Below are 13,428 nucleotides of genomic sequence, written 5' to 3' on the forward strand. Positions count from 1 at the left end.
AGCTCTTTATCTGTCCTTAGATTCTAAATTATAGCTTTGCTGGGTAGGTTGTAGCTTTTCATCACTTTGAATATTTCATGCAAATCCCTGTTGGCCTGCAAAGTTCTTGTTGAGAAATCAGCTTAAAGTCTTATGGGAACTCCCTTGTAAGTAACTAATTCTTTTTCCTCTTGCTGTTTTTAAGATTCTCTCTTTTGGCATTTTAATTATGATGTGTCTTGGTGTCAGCCTTTTTGGGTTCATCTTGTTTGAGACTCTGCACTTCTGGTCTTGTATGTCTATTTCCTTCACCAGGTTGGGGAAGTTTTCTGTCATTGTTCTTTAACCTAGATTTTCAATTTCTTGTTCTCTCTCTTCTGGTTCCCCCATGATGAAAATGTTGGTATTCTTGAAGTTGTCCAAAATGTCCTTGTGATATCTTCATTTTTTGGATTCTTTTTTGTTGTTGTTGTTCTGAGTGGGTGTTTCCTGCTCCTTATCATCCCAATCTGTGATTTGATCATCTGTTTCATCTACTCCATAGTTGATTCCCTATAATGTATTCATTTCAGTTAGTATATTTTTCATTTCTGACTGGTTATTTTTATGTTTTCTATCTCTTATTTTATGTTTCCTCTTAGTTGAAGATTTCACTAAATTCACCTACTCTTCCCCTAAGTTCATTGAGCATTCTAATAACTAGTGTTTTGAATTTTTGTAGATTGCTTGTCTCCATTTTGTTTCCTTCTTGTTCTGGAGTTTTGTTTTGTCTTTGTTTGTTTGTTTGTTTTCATTTGAGCCAGGTTTTCTGTTTAAATCTCTTCATTGGTAGCCTCCTTATTGTTTCTATATATTAGGTAGAGCTGCTACATCTCCCAGTGTTGGCAGGGTGGGTTTATGTAGTAGGTGTCCTGTGGGGCCCAGTGGTACCCCTTTCACTGAGCTGGGTGCTCCAGGTGCACCCATCATGTGGGCTCCATACACCCTTCTGTTGTAGTTTGTCCTCTAATGCTATTGGCACATCGTTGGAAAGTAGTTACTCCCAGACTGATAGACTCTGAGGATTGGGTGTGACAACCATTGAGGATCTGCTATGCAGGGGCCAAACTCACAGAGCTGAACTCACTTCAGTGGGGCTCAGGTACCTACTAAGTCCACCCCTTGAGTATGTAGCTTGTAGAAATGGTTGGGTGGTGCTTCCACATGGACTGAAGCTGTCCACCAGGTGCACTGGTTCCTTCATTAGTTCTAAAGGCTCCAGGGAGATACAGAAAAAGTTTAGACCTGCCTCTGTTCTGCACAGGACCACCTGGCATGAGCTACATAGTGATCTGCTATAGCTCCTAATTGTTCTGGGCTTGGAGGTGCCCAGAAAAGACCAACCTGAAAATTAAGGCCAACTGCTGCTAGTGCTGGGGTGGAGGCTACTTAGCAAGAGGTATTGGGCATGCCAAGGCCAGATGCTGCTTGTCTAAGAGATTTTGGGAAAGTCGGCAACATAAGCCAAGACAGGTCATTTGTATGGAAAATCCACTGTAAAGAGCTTGGGTGGACCCAAAAGTTAGGTGGGTGGGGGTCTCAGAATGTCACCAGGACAGGACAGTCAGTGTGAGTTAGGTTGAGGAGACTCAGATATGATGCCTGCCTGCCAGCTCTGTTGGGGAAGGGGTCATCAAAGGAAGAATGGCCTTTGCCAGTACTTCTGTCTGGGAGAAAGCTGTCCCCACAGCTCTCACCCTGATGCCAGATTCATTTCCTCCCTATATGTCCAAGTTGCCTTCCAAGCTGGTGCTGCAGCACTGGACCTCAAAGCAAGTGAGTTCAAGTAAGTCTCTGTGCAGGCCCTTTAAGAGGAATGCCTGAGATTCCAGAAGGACCTCTGTCTCACTCAATCACAATCTCCACCGGCATTCACAGCCAGAAGTTATGGGGCACTGAAATCCTGAGCTAGGATTCTGCTATGGGGCTGGGACCTCTCACTCCTAGCAGGTACTTCCACAGTTGAGATAGTCCTCCCAATTATTAACCACCACACCTGGGTGTGGGACCAGCCCAGTCATTATCTTCAACACTTCTACCAGTCTCAATCAGGCTCTTTATATCCTCAGTTATAGGACCTCTGTTCCACTATATTTGAGGCAATTCTGAATGATGGTTGTTCTGTAGCTTAGTTGTAATTTTCACATGGTTGTGGGAGGTTCTGAGTACCATGTTTTCCTATGCTGCCGTCTTGACCAGAAGCCCTCCCTATTCTGTTCAACTCCACTGGGGCATTTTCTTCCCCAGGAGATCTTTAGCTGTTCCCTCATCCCTCATTTTGGAAAACCTGCCTTTCCTGAGTACTTCAGTAGCATTCTTTGATTATTTCTACCATCTCTCTTACCACACTGTGGTAATATGTTCACTGATTCCCTTATTAGCCCCCTGAAGATATGAACTACAGCTTTTATCTCTACAGTCCCAGTACCTACCACAATAGCTTGAACAAAATATGTGTGTATCAAATGAATAAATAATTATGATGAAGCCCTGTATTTCAAATAATGTAATAAAATTCCAGTTAGTAAAAATTACTTTATTTTTAGATAAAAGTTTTTCAGTCTCTCCCCTAAACCTCTAAAAACTAATTTATAGAATTGAGGGGTTTCCAAAAATAAAATTAGCACTGAAAAAATTATAGGAAGTTCCACTCACAATTACTTAGGCCCCCTTCTTACACAAACACACACATGCACACACAACCTCCTCCAACCATCAGTTTGGGATGAAGATGGATCAAAGAAGAAGAAGGAGAAAAATTAAAGAAGAAAATATGAACAAAGGGTGAATAGATAGGAATTCTACAGCTTTGTAATAAAAAAAGGGAAAAACACAATTAAAAGCCATTAAAAGAAAAAGACAGGAGTGGTCTCTCTGCTCCTTGAGGTTTTCTTCAGCCTGTCAACAGAGCTTCCCCTTTGAGAGGGTGATAGTGTCTGTATGAGGAACTTTAGGCAACACCTTTTTGTGGACATTGCTCAAGCAGGGTACCAGTGCCCAAGCAATGCTACCAGAAGAGGTGAGCTCCCCATGAAGTTTGCATTTAGAATCCACAGATTTTCACCATTTATCACTAATCTATGATTTCAAGTTGAAATAATGACTGTATTAAGAAAAAGAACTTTGTTAAGAACAATGGTCTTTTTCAATACTACCTTTACTGTGGCTACAGAATTAGACTCCACAATGGCACTACTTCAGAAGCACCAAGTACATGCTTGGTGCAGACAGAAACTTTCCTGAGCTTGGCCTTGATGTAGGTGCAGTAAGATTATAAGAGTTTGGTAAGGTTTTCAGAGACCATGGCCAGTAAGAAAAGTGGCCCACAGATTGAATTTTCTGATAAACAGCTCTGGTCCGGAACAAGGGGAAAAGATGAGTAAAGAGTCTCACTGCACAATGATAATATGGGAAGGGGGTGGGTAAGAGGTGATGACAGTGATTGGATACAATCCTGGGTTTAAACAATATGTTGGGGCACAGTTGAAGGACTTGGTTTCATCCATATTTCACCTCTCCTGGCCCTCCACTCAGACATTCATCAGCCTGTTTCTATTGGGTGTGACACACTGGTAGATACATAGACAGACATGGCTCTTATCTGTTTCAGGGAGAACTGCTTCTGTGTTATTGGTTAGAATGTGGTGATCAGTGTTCTGTCTTCTGAGTATCTATTACTCAAGAGAACTTTTAAGTGAGTAAATTAAAATTTGTTTTCTGTTAACTAAATAGAGAAAAGCAGAAAACCTCTTAAACAGTAAGCATTAAAATCAGCCTCATTTGAGACAACTTTCTTTTTTTTAAGTATATTTTATTGATTATGTTGTTACAGTAGTTCCAATTTTTTTTTACCCTTTGCTCCCCTCTGCCGAGTACCCCCCTTCCCTCCAGCAGTCCCACCCCTCTTAGTTCATGTCCATGGATTGTGCATATAAATTCTTTGGCTTCACCCTTTCCTATATTATTCTCAACTTCCCCCTGTCTATTTTGTACCAATCAATTGTGCTTCTTAATCCCTGCACCATATCCCCACTTCTCCCCCTCCCCCCTCCCAGCTGATAACCCTCCAAATGGTCCCCATACCTATGATTCTGTTCCTATTCTGGTTTGCTTAGTTGGATTTTATTTTTATCTTTTAGATTCAGTTGTTGATACTTGTGGGTTCATTGTCATTTTAGTGTTCATAGTTTTTATCTTTTTCTCAAGTAAGTCCCTTTGACATTTCATATAATAATGGCTTGATGATGATGAGCTCCTTTAGCTTTACCTTGTCTGGGAAGCACTTCATCTGCCCTTCCATTCTAAATAACAGGCTGGATAGAGTAATCCTGGTTGCAGGTTACCTTTCATCACATTGAATACTGCTTGCCAGTTTCTTCCTGTCTGCAAAGTGTCCTCTGAGAAATCAGCTGATAGTCCTATAAGCAGCCCCCTGTAGGCAGCTCTCCACCTCTCTCTTGCTTCCCCCAGGACTCTCTCTTTATCTTTCACCTTTGACCCTCCGTGCTTCCCGGACCTGTATGTCCATCTCCTTCGCAAAATTTGGGAAGTTTTCCTCATTTTTTTCAATGCTTGCTTCCTCATTCAGCACTGGTTGGCTGTTTTTTTTATTTTCTTCCTTAAGTTCCAAATCATTGGTTTGAACCCCAGTTTCCTTCCCTTCACCATTGGTTTTGTATGGATTTTCCTTCGCTTCACTTCGCATAGCCTCCACTTCTTCTCTTATGCATTTGCTGTACTCAAGCATATCTTTCAAGCCTCTGAGCATCTTTATCACCAGTGCTTTGAATTCTTCATCTGTTAGGTTGTCTATCTCCTCATCTGTGAGATTCTCTATCTCCTCGTCACTTAGTTCGCCCACTGGAACCTCGATCCATTCCCCCTTTTGGGCCATACTTCTCTGTCTTCTCATTCCCATTCTGACAGGCTCCTGTGTTTGTTTACCTCCAAGTCCCAGGTAGCGCCGTTGCTGCTCTTATGTTGTAAAGGGCGGAGCCTTAGGGATTTGTCAGTGCAGATCGACCTGTTTCACCACGTTGTGGCACTGTATGTGGGGAAGGGGGTCTGAGAGGGAACAATGCCACCTGCCCAGCACTCACCCCTTTTCCACACACCTCTTCCATTCCGCACCCAACTGGCACCTCTCTAGCTGCTGCCCTGGGCATCGTTCCCAGAGTGGGTGGTTCTGTGGATGTTCTAAGACAATGGGGGCCCTTTAAACAAGCAGACTCTGCTGAGATACTGGCAGTTTCTGCCTCCACCCCAACCCCCACTGGTCTGCACAGTCAGAAGCAATGAGGCTTGATTTTTCCTGGTGCTGGGACCGTAAGCTGCAAGGGCTGGTGAGGAGCTGGGAATGCTCCCCAGGTGTGCCTCCCGACTTTTTAAAACATGTGACTGCATTTTCTGCCAGCATGCCACTGCTGCCGATGCTGCCACTGCTGCTGCCACCACACCACACCCTCTCTGCCCCGGCTCCATCCCTCCTACCTGTCTGGATGAGTATTTCTTCTTTATATCTTTGTCTGCTGGACTTACATGCACTTTGATTTTCTGGAACTTCTGGTTGTTTCTAGTTTTGAGGTAGTTGTATTCCTTCTTAGTTTTGGAGGGAGACGCAGCATGTCTGTCTACGCCTCCATCTTGGCTGGAAGTGGGGACAACTTTCTTGATGAATCATTCTCACTCCTGGCTTTGATTGAAGTGCGAGATGAAGGCTGCTAACTGAAACCAGCTGGACTTGGTCTGTTTTAGAACTGATTCACCTTAGAAAATTATGATAAAGAAGCAAAAGTTTTAACACTTAGAATTCCAAAGCCCTTATCATTGCAGAATTCTGAATTTTTTAAGTCCTGAGGATATCTTAAGAGGAGATATATAATATGATTTATATCATTTATATATAAATGCATCTGTACACATGTGTGTACAAACCTGTTAACACATATACATGAAGTATATTATGTCCCAAGTATTTCTCTTTTCCCTCTTCAAAAATTCACCTTCTGTCAAGACCTGGCTCAACTTCAGCCTGTGCCATGACCCTTCTCCAGGTGTTAAAGCCCACACTGATCTCACCCTTTTTCTCATTTTACAGCATTTACTACCTATTCCATTGTTTTCAGAACTTATCTGTCAACTATATTCTTTGTACTTAGCATTATTAATTAGCTGTTTTGTGTCACTGTCTTTTGTCTCCCTATGTGCATGGTGCCATCAAGTGACACTGAGGGACCAGGTTGGACTATAGGTAGAAGTATTTGCTAGGACTGGCAAACTGGCCTGTTTTTGTACATCCAGCCAGTTAAAAATGGCTTTTTAAGTTTTTGAAGTATTAGAAAATTACACAAACAAATCAATATATATTACAGAGACCCTCTAGTACTCAAAGACTAACGTATTTTCTATTCAGCCCTTTATAATAGAAGGGTGCCAATCCCTGCTTTAGGGAATAATGAAAATTAATAGTGGACAGATAACAGGTTCAATCTTACTAGCTGTAAGTAATTCTATTAGGTATGAGTGGTTCCATTTTACAGATGAAGAACCCAGACTTGTTAATATAAATAATTAGAATTTTGTACTTACTCTTCGTAGACATTATGAGGGATCACTAAACCAACAACAGTAATAATAATAACTTTAAGTTGCACAAGGGCAAGACTTAGGTCTTTTTGTTTACTGCTGTATCCTTCCAATACCCAGACAATATCTGTCACATGGTATGGTTTTCATTAGTTTCCTAGAGCTGCCATAACAAAGTACCACAAACTTTGTAGTTTAAAACTACAGAAATTTATTCTTACACTGTCTGGAGGCTAGAGTTTAAAATAAAGGGGTTGACCAAAATCATGCTCCCTGTGCAGGCTCTAGGGAAGAAGCCTTCCTTACTTCTTCCAGCTCGAGTGCTCCCAGGTATTCCTTAGGTTGTAGGAGCTTAGCTGGAATCTTTGCCTTCATATTTTCATGGCCATCTTTCCTGTGTGTGTCTGTGTTTCCTCTCTTTTTCTTGTAAAGGTGACAGTCATTGGACTTAGGGCTCACACTAAATCTGGGATGATTTTACTCCAGATCCTTAATGCATTACATATCAAAGAGCCTATTTCCAAATAAGATTATATTTTGAGGTTCCAAGTGAACATCAATTTTAGGTGTGGACACTGTTCAACCTACTATTACAGGTCTCAATAAATTTATTTTATTTTATTTTTCAGTTACAGTTTACATTTAATATTATTTTGTATTAGTTTCACATGTAGTCAAATATTTTTAAATGACTAAATGAATGAAGGAAGTGACCCTTTCGTATATTGCTAGCACTGGATTCATTTCATTTAAACCTCAAAACAATTCTATTAGAAGGTATGTGTTTCCCCACCCCCCATTTTACAAGTGAAGAACTGGGGCTTGGAGACCTAAGTGTCTGTTCTCTGTGTGCACACCTGAGGCCATGCTCTTCTCCAGGGGGATGACATGAGTGAAAAGGTATTATGGGAACATAACACTAAATATATAGAGAGGTGGAATTGAGAGAATCAAATAATAGGAGGCCAAGTATGAGATTCCATAAAAATTTGTAAGTATTAATAAGGTTTATAAACAATAAAAGAAAAGGAAGAGTCACAGATGGCTGAGACCTCACACTTAGGGAGAGGGTGGCTGCTGATGCCATATAGAAATAGCAAGTTAGAAGAGAGAGTTGATTTAGAAGGAAAAATGATCAATGTGGATGTCTCAATGGTATATTTAAACTTGGCCTTAAGGCATTTGTGGGGACAGGGTTGGTCCTCAGAAGAGAGCACACCTCGGGATATGTGCAATTAGGTCATCGCCACGAGGCAGCATCCATATCTCGTGAATCAGCAGTGTGGAGCCAGCAGCTGGCTGGCCAGATGCCTGGTTGTGCTACATTTATGGCCGTCTGAGGATGAATACACAGCCAAAGAGGATGCCCTTTTTTCCTTTTTAGAGACAAATCAACCTTCTTTAACTCCCCATCCCCAGCTTTGATCCCCTGCGAGAATTTCAGTTGAGGTCTCAGATTGTCATGTACCCCCATGGCTATTGAAGCTTTGGCGTGGGAACACTTCATGAAGGGTAGTTCATGGCAGCATAAATGGTGAGGAAGCATCTTTCTCTTAAACTGTGCACTGAGTACATCATCAGGCTGAGGTCTCTTCATAACACAAAACAATGTAATGAGATTCTTAGGATTTGACCACACTACCCTAACAGTCTGGCCAAGAGAGCTAACTCTTTGGCAGTTTGCAAAGAAACAGGCTTCAATGTTAAATCACCTATATATGAGCTAAATCTGTCCTATAGATCAATTAAAAGAATCACTATTTTAAATATATCGCGTCCTTAATTATACTGAATTAAATGTAATTGCATATTCACTGCATGAATCATAATGTAATTAGGGGAAATATTTTGAATCAAATGCACTGAGGTATATAAGACTTCAGTTTTCTTTTTATAAAAAAAGGTATATGTCATCTTGACCAGGTGGTTAAGTTGCTTGGAGCATTGTCCTGTACACCAAAAAGGTAGCAGTTTCGATCTCCAGTCAGGGCACGTACCTGGGTTTTGGGTTCAATCCTCAGGGTGTGTGCAAGAGGCAGCTTATCGATATTTCTCTCTCACGTCAATGTCTGTCTGTCTGTCTCTCTGTCTCTCTCTTTTTCTCTCTCTCTCTCTCCTTTCCTTCTTCCCCTTACTGCCTCTCCCACTCTCCCCTTCTCTCTAAAATTAAATATATCCTCAGGTTAGGATTGAAAAAAAAGAAAATGTATATGTCTGAGTCAGGTAAAAAAGTCTGGCAAGTACTCATAAAAGGTAAAGACTAAAATAATTAAAGTATTATTTCAAGACTTAAAAATTATAGAACAATTCCTATTATTTAGCCTTATAATATTTAAGCCTTTGAATTAAGGAAACAATTTGTAACAAGTTTTAATATTTTTTATTTTCTTATTTTTTTTACATTATATTTATTATATTTTTCTATTACTATTTATCCCTCCTACACTCTCTTTCACCTCCATCCAACCCCGCTCCCTACCAGTCACCACACTGTTGTCCGTGTCCATCAGTTCTTTCTCCTTTTTTTCTTTTTTGCTTGATCCCAAACCTTGAAAAATCCTAGCTGGGGTAAAACCAGTCCTGTCTTGTAAGTATGCTCATTCCTTACTACCATACCCTTAGGCCAGCCCTAGAGTATGGGTTTTTCTCAGAAATACTATAGAAGCCTATAGGTAAGTAGCATGATGCAATATAAAGAATATAGGATTTGAAATCACAATTAGGATTAAGCTGTGATGATTGCTGACAACTCCATGAACCTCCATTTTCTTCATCTGTAGAAATATGATGAGCATAACAAACCTAATGCACAGACTTGAGAGGATAAGATTAAATAATATACTTTGAAAACCAGTTGTTATTTAGCATTATTATTGTGGGTTTCTGTGAGCTGAGATAAGCCATGAATGTTTCAAAGCTGCTTAGAACATCAAGAAATTAGCAAGAGTTTCTAATAGGCTCTTTCTTCTTTCTTATTTCCTATTTATTCGTTGTTTTATTTTTTCATTGTTTTATTTTAAAATGTACTTTTATTATAATGTATTCATAGATACAAAGGAATTGTACTATACTAATATTGTGTGTACTCCTATGTGTATTGTGTGTGTATAAAAAATAAAACAAATACCAATTTCTCTGCAACTGGGCTTAAAAAAGAGAATATTACCAAAACCTGTGTGTCCCACTCTAGTCATATACCTCCCTCTCCCAGAAAAGTAGATAAATAACAATTGTGCTTTTTTTTTTTTGTTTTTCATCTTTCCCTTGCCTTTAGTTGCATTACCTCTGTCTAAACAATGTATTGTATTAGGTGAATTTTTTCTTTCTTTTTTTTTTACTATACTTTATTGATTATGCTGTTACAGTTGTCCCAATTTCTTTTCCCTTTGTTCCCCTCCACCCAGTGATCCCCTCCCTCCATGTCCATTGCTTGTGCATATAGTTCTTCTCAACATCTTCCTGCCTACTGCACTCCTTCCTACTATGCTTCTTAATTCCTGCACCATCTCCCTCCCTTTCCCCCCTTCCCCCTCCCTGCTGTCCTCCCTGCAAAATGCTCCCCATACCTATAATTCTTTCCCCACTCTCGTTGCCTACTTAGTTTGCCTTTGTTTCGGTTCCCTAGCTTCTGTTGTTGGTTGTTGTAATACAGTTTTCATTTTAATGTTCATAATTTTGATCCTCTTTCTCCTAAACAAGTCCCTTTAACATTTCATATAACAGTGGTTTGGATCTGATGAACTCCTTCAGTTTTACCTTGTCCTGGAAGCACTTTCTCTGCCCTTCTATTCTGAATGACAGCTTCGCTGGATAGAGTAATCATGGTTGTAGGTTTTTGCTTTTCATTACTTTGAGTATTTGTTGCCAGTCCCTTATTGCCTGGAGAGTTTCTTTTGAGAAATCAGCTGATAGTCTTATTGGGACCCCTTTGTATGTAATTTTCTTCTTCTGCCTTGCTGCTTTTAAGATTCTCTCTTTATCTTTAATTTTTGACATTTTGATTGTAATGTGTCTTGGTGTGGTTCTCCCTGGGTCCAGTTTATTTGGAACTCTCTGTGCTTCCTGGACCAGTAAGTCTATTTCCTTCCCCACGTTAGGGAAGCTCTGCTTCATTATTTTCTCATATAATTTTTCAATTTCTAGTTCTTCTTCTTCACCTTCTGGCAACCCTATGATTTGGATGTTGGACCGCTTATAGCTGTCCCATAGGTTTCTGAGCCTCTCCTCATTTTCATCACTTTTTTTCCCCCTCTTTCTGAACTGGTTGACTGTTCCTTCCCTATGTTCCGATTTGTTGATTTGATCCCTGGTTTTCTTTCCCTCACCACCAGTTTTGTATGTGTTTTCATGCATTTCAGCAGGGTTAGCCTTCATTCCTTCCCTGTCTTGTTTAAGATGTGCTGTTAGGTCTGTAAGCACTTTGATAAGCAAAGCTCTTAACTGTGCCTCAGAAAGATTTCCTATCTGCTGCCACGTTAGATTAGAAATTTGCTGTCTGGTCAGCTGTATCACTGGGATCTCTATCATGATCTGTGCCATCCTGACAGTTTTGTACTTACCTTTGCTTTCTGGGCAGGGCTGTCACACCTCCTATGCTATAGGGGGCAGAGCCCCATGCACTCATCACAACTGGGCGACCCTTCTCAGGATGGATTCTTGCCATTCACTCTCCGCTGAGAGACCTGGAGCCTCCTCCTCCGTCCCCGCCCTCTCCAGACCCCCCAGTCCAAGGCAATGGGAGTCTGCCTTCCCCGGCATTGGAATTGCAAGCTGACGGGTCTTGTCTGCAGCTGGGGGTGCTCCCCAGGCACTTCTCGCCTCCCCTTAAATATGATTGTGCTTACCGCCATCCCACCACTGTCACCGCTGCTGCTACCACCAGCACAGCTTGACCTCTCTGCCCTGGCTTTGCCCATCCTACTCGTCCAGATGAGCACCACTTCTTTATAACTTCATACATTGGACTTCCATTCGTTTTCTGGAACTTCTGGTTATTTCTGGTTTTGCAGTAGTTGTATATCTTCTTAGTTGTTGAGGGGGATGGAGCGTGTCAGTCTAGGCCTCCATCTTGCCTGGAATTCTGTGTGTGTTTGCCTCTGTGTCTTAGGTAGAGCTGTCACTCCTGTTACTAAGTGAATTTTTTCTTATTTATTTTTCCCTCTTGACTGATATATCTTAGGTGATATTAGATCTTCCTGTACATTTATACTCTCCACCTGATTCCTTGTCACTATATCCCCTCCCTCATCCATTAAAACACATTATACCTGCCACTTAAAAAACCTTGTAAAGAGAAACTCTGAAGATAGTCAAGCTTCATGTTTACATAAGTGAGAAGTGGTTGTTCATGACCTAGCAAGAGGTGGGGCATTGGATGCTAGAGCAATTGCAGGAATAGAAAAGGTCTTATGTCAAGATAGCCACTCTGAGATTCATTTGGTCATCTGACTTTTCACCTTAATGGAAAAAAACTAAAAATGTAAATCAAGGCTGGTTTGGATGCTCTAAAGGAACTTAGACTATCCCTGAAGGCCTTTGGGAAGCAACTAAAGTTTGAGGAAGAGATTGACAACTCATAATGTAACCAAAGTACAGGTTCAGCTACCTGCCTCAACAAAAGTCACATGCATGAGACAAGTGCTGAAGCAAAAGGAAAGAGGTTTATTCAGGTGCCATGATCTGGGAGAATGGTGGACTCCTGTCTCAAAGACCATTTCCCCTTCCTGCTTAAGCCCATGGTTCAGAAGGTTTTTTTCTATCCAATTATCTCGCTAACTTTCAGCATACTCAGGCCCTATCCATTCATTTTTCCAGCTTTTGGTGCAGTAAGTGTAAGAACCTCCCCATGCATTGGGGAGACTCCCCAGCAATTCCTGTCTACAGTATCAGGGTCAGTGGAGAGTTGGGGGGCTGCAGGATCCACCATAAGGAAGCCTGGAAATGCCACAGCCCTCAGCCCACCTCCTGATGCTGGACATGGCACCTGCACATCAAGGGGAGCTTGTTGGAGTCCACAAGACACCCCTGGATCCCAGTGCACCCATATCCTCTGCACAGTCCCCGTGCAGCTCAGCCCTTGAAGTGGCCAGCTGGGCCCATGCTCACCCTGCCACCAGCTGCCAGCATCTTGACTATCTTTGTTAACATTCTCCCCTTCAAAACTCTGAATCCTTGTAGTCTTACAAGGGTAAATGGATGGAGGTCTCATCTTCTGTACTTTGTTCCTGCAATCAAGGATCATAGTCTTAACTATTCCCAGGTACAGGGATTTTTGCTGTCAAGAATGGAAGGAAGTTTTATGTGAGGAGGAAGGATTGCTGTCTCTGGAAGGCAGCATATGCAATGTCTAGAGGATGGCATTGCTGAATAAACAAAGCTGGTAAACTGCTTCATATTTCAAAAGACTATTGCAGATGGGCTTCCAAAATAAGACCTACTACTGTGTAGACGAGCAATCAAGTATTAAGTGAGGGGCATGCTTAGTAGTGCAGGGGGAATTGTAGTGAAATCAGATACTAGAGAGACTAAAGGATCCCTATGATCTAATTCTGAGCGGGAGTTTGGGTGGCACACCCAACAGCAGGATAAGTTTACCAAGGAGGCCACTGTCTGGGAAATGCAGATAAAGGCATTACCAGGCCAAGTATGGGCATAAAGTATAGCAATTTTCAAAGATTTATAATAAAATTAAAAGTGATATCACTTAGCTGTCCCTTTCTGAAAGAGGAATTTTAAATCTCCTTCAGGAGTGCAGATCCAGCTTTCTTTTGCAGTATCAAAAGCAGCAGCAAGATCCAAATCCTCTTTAGGTGGTACCCAGATTAT

At 41.3% G+C, this 13,428-nt stretch overlaps 1 protein-coding gene across 2 annotated transcripts in view; it reads left to right on the forward strand.

The window, feature by feature from the left end:
• MET (MET proto-oncogene, receptor tyrosine kinase) overlaps nucleotides 1-13,428 on the forward strand; it is a 173,152-nt gene that overhangs the window by 64,325 nt on the left and 95,399 nt on the right. The gene's annotated exons all lie outside the window — the stretch shown is intronic.

The sequence above is a fragment of the Furipterus horrens genome, unplaced genomic scaffold, assembly GCF_987537825.1.
Source record: "Furipterus horrens unplaced genomic scaffold, mFurHor1.1.pri manual_scaffold_9, whole genome shotgun sequence".
In the NCBI taxonomy this organism is placed as follows: domain Eukaryota; kingdom Metazoa; phylum Chordata; class Mammalia; order Chiroptera; family Furipteridae; genus Furipterus; species Furipterus horrens.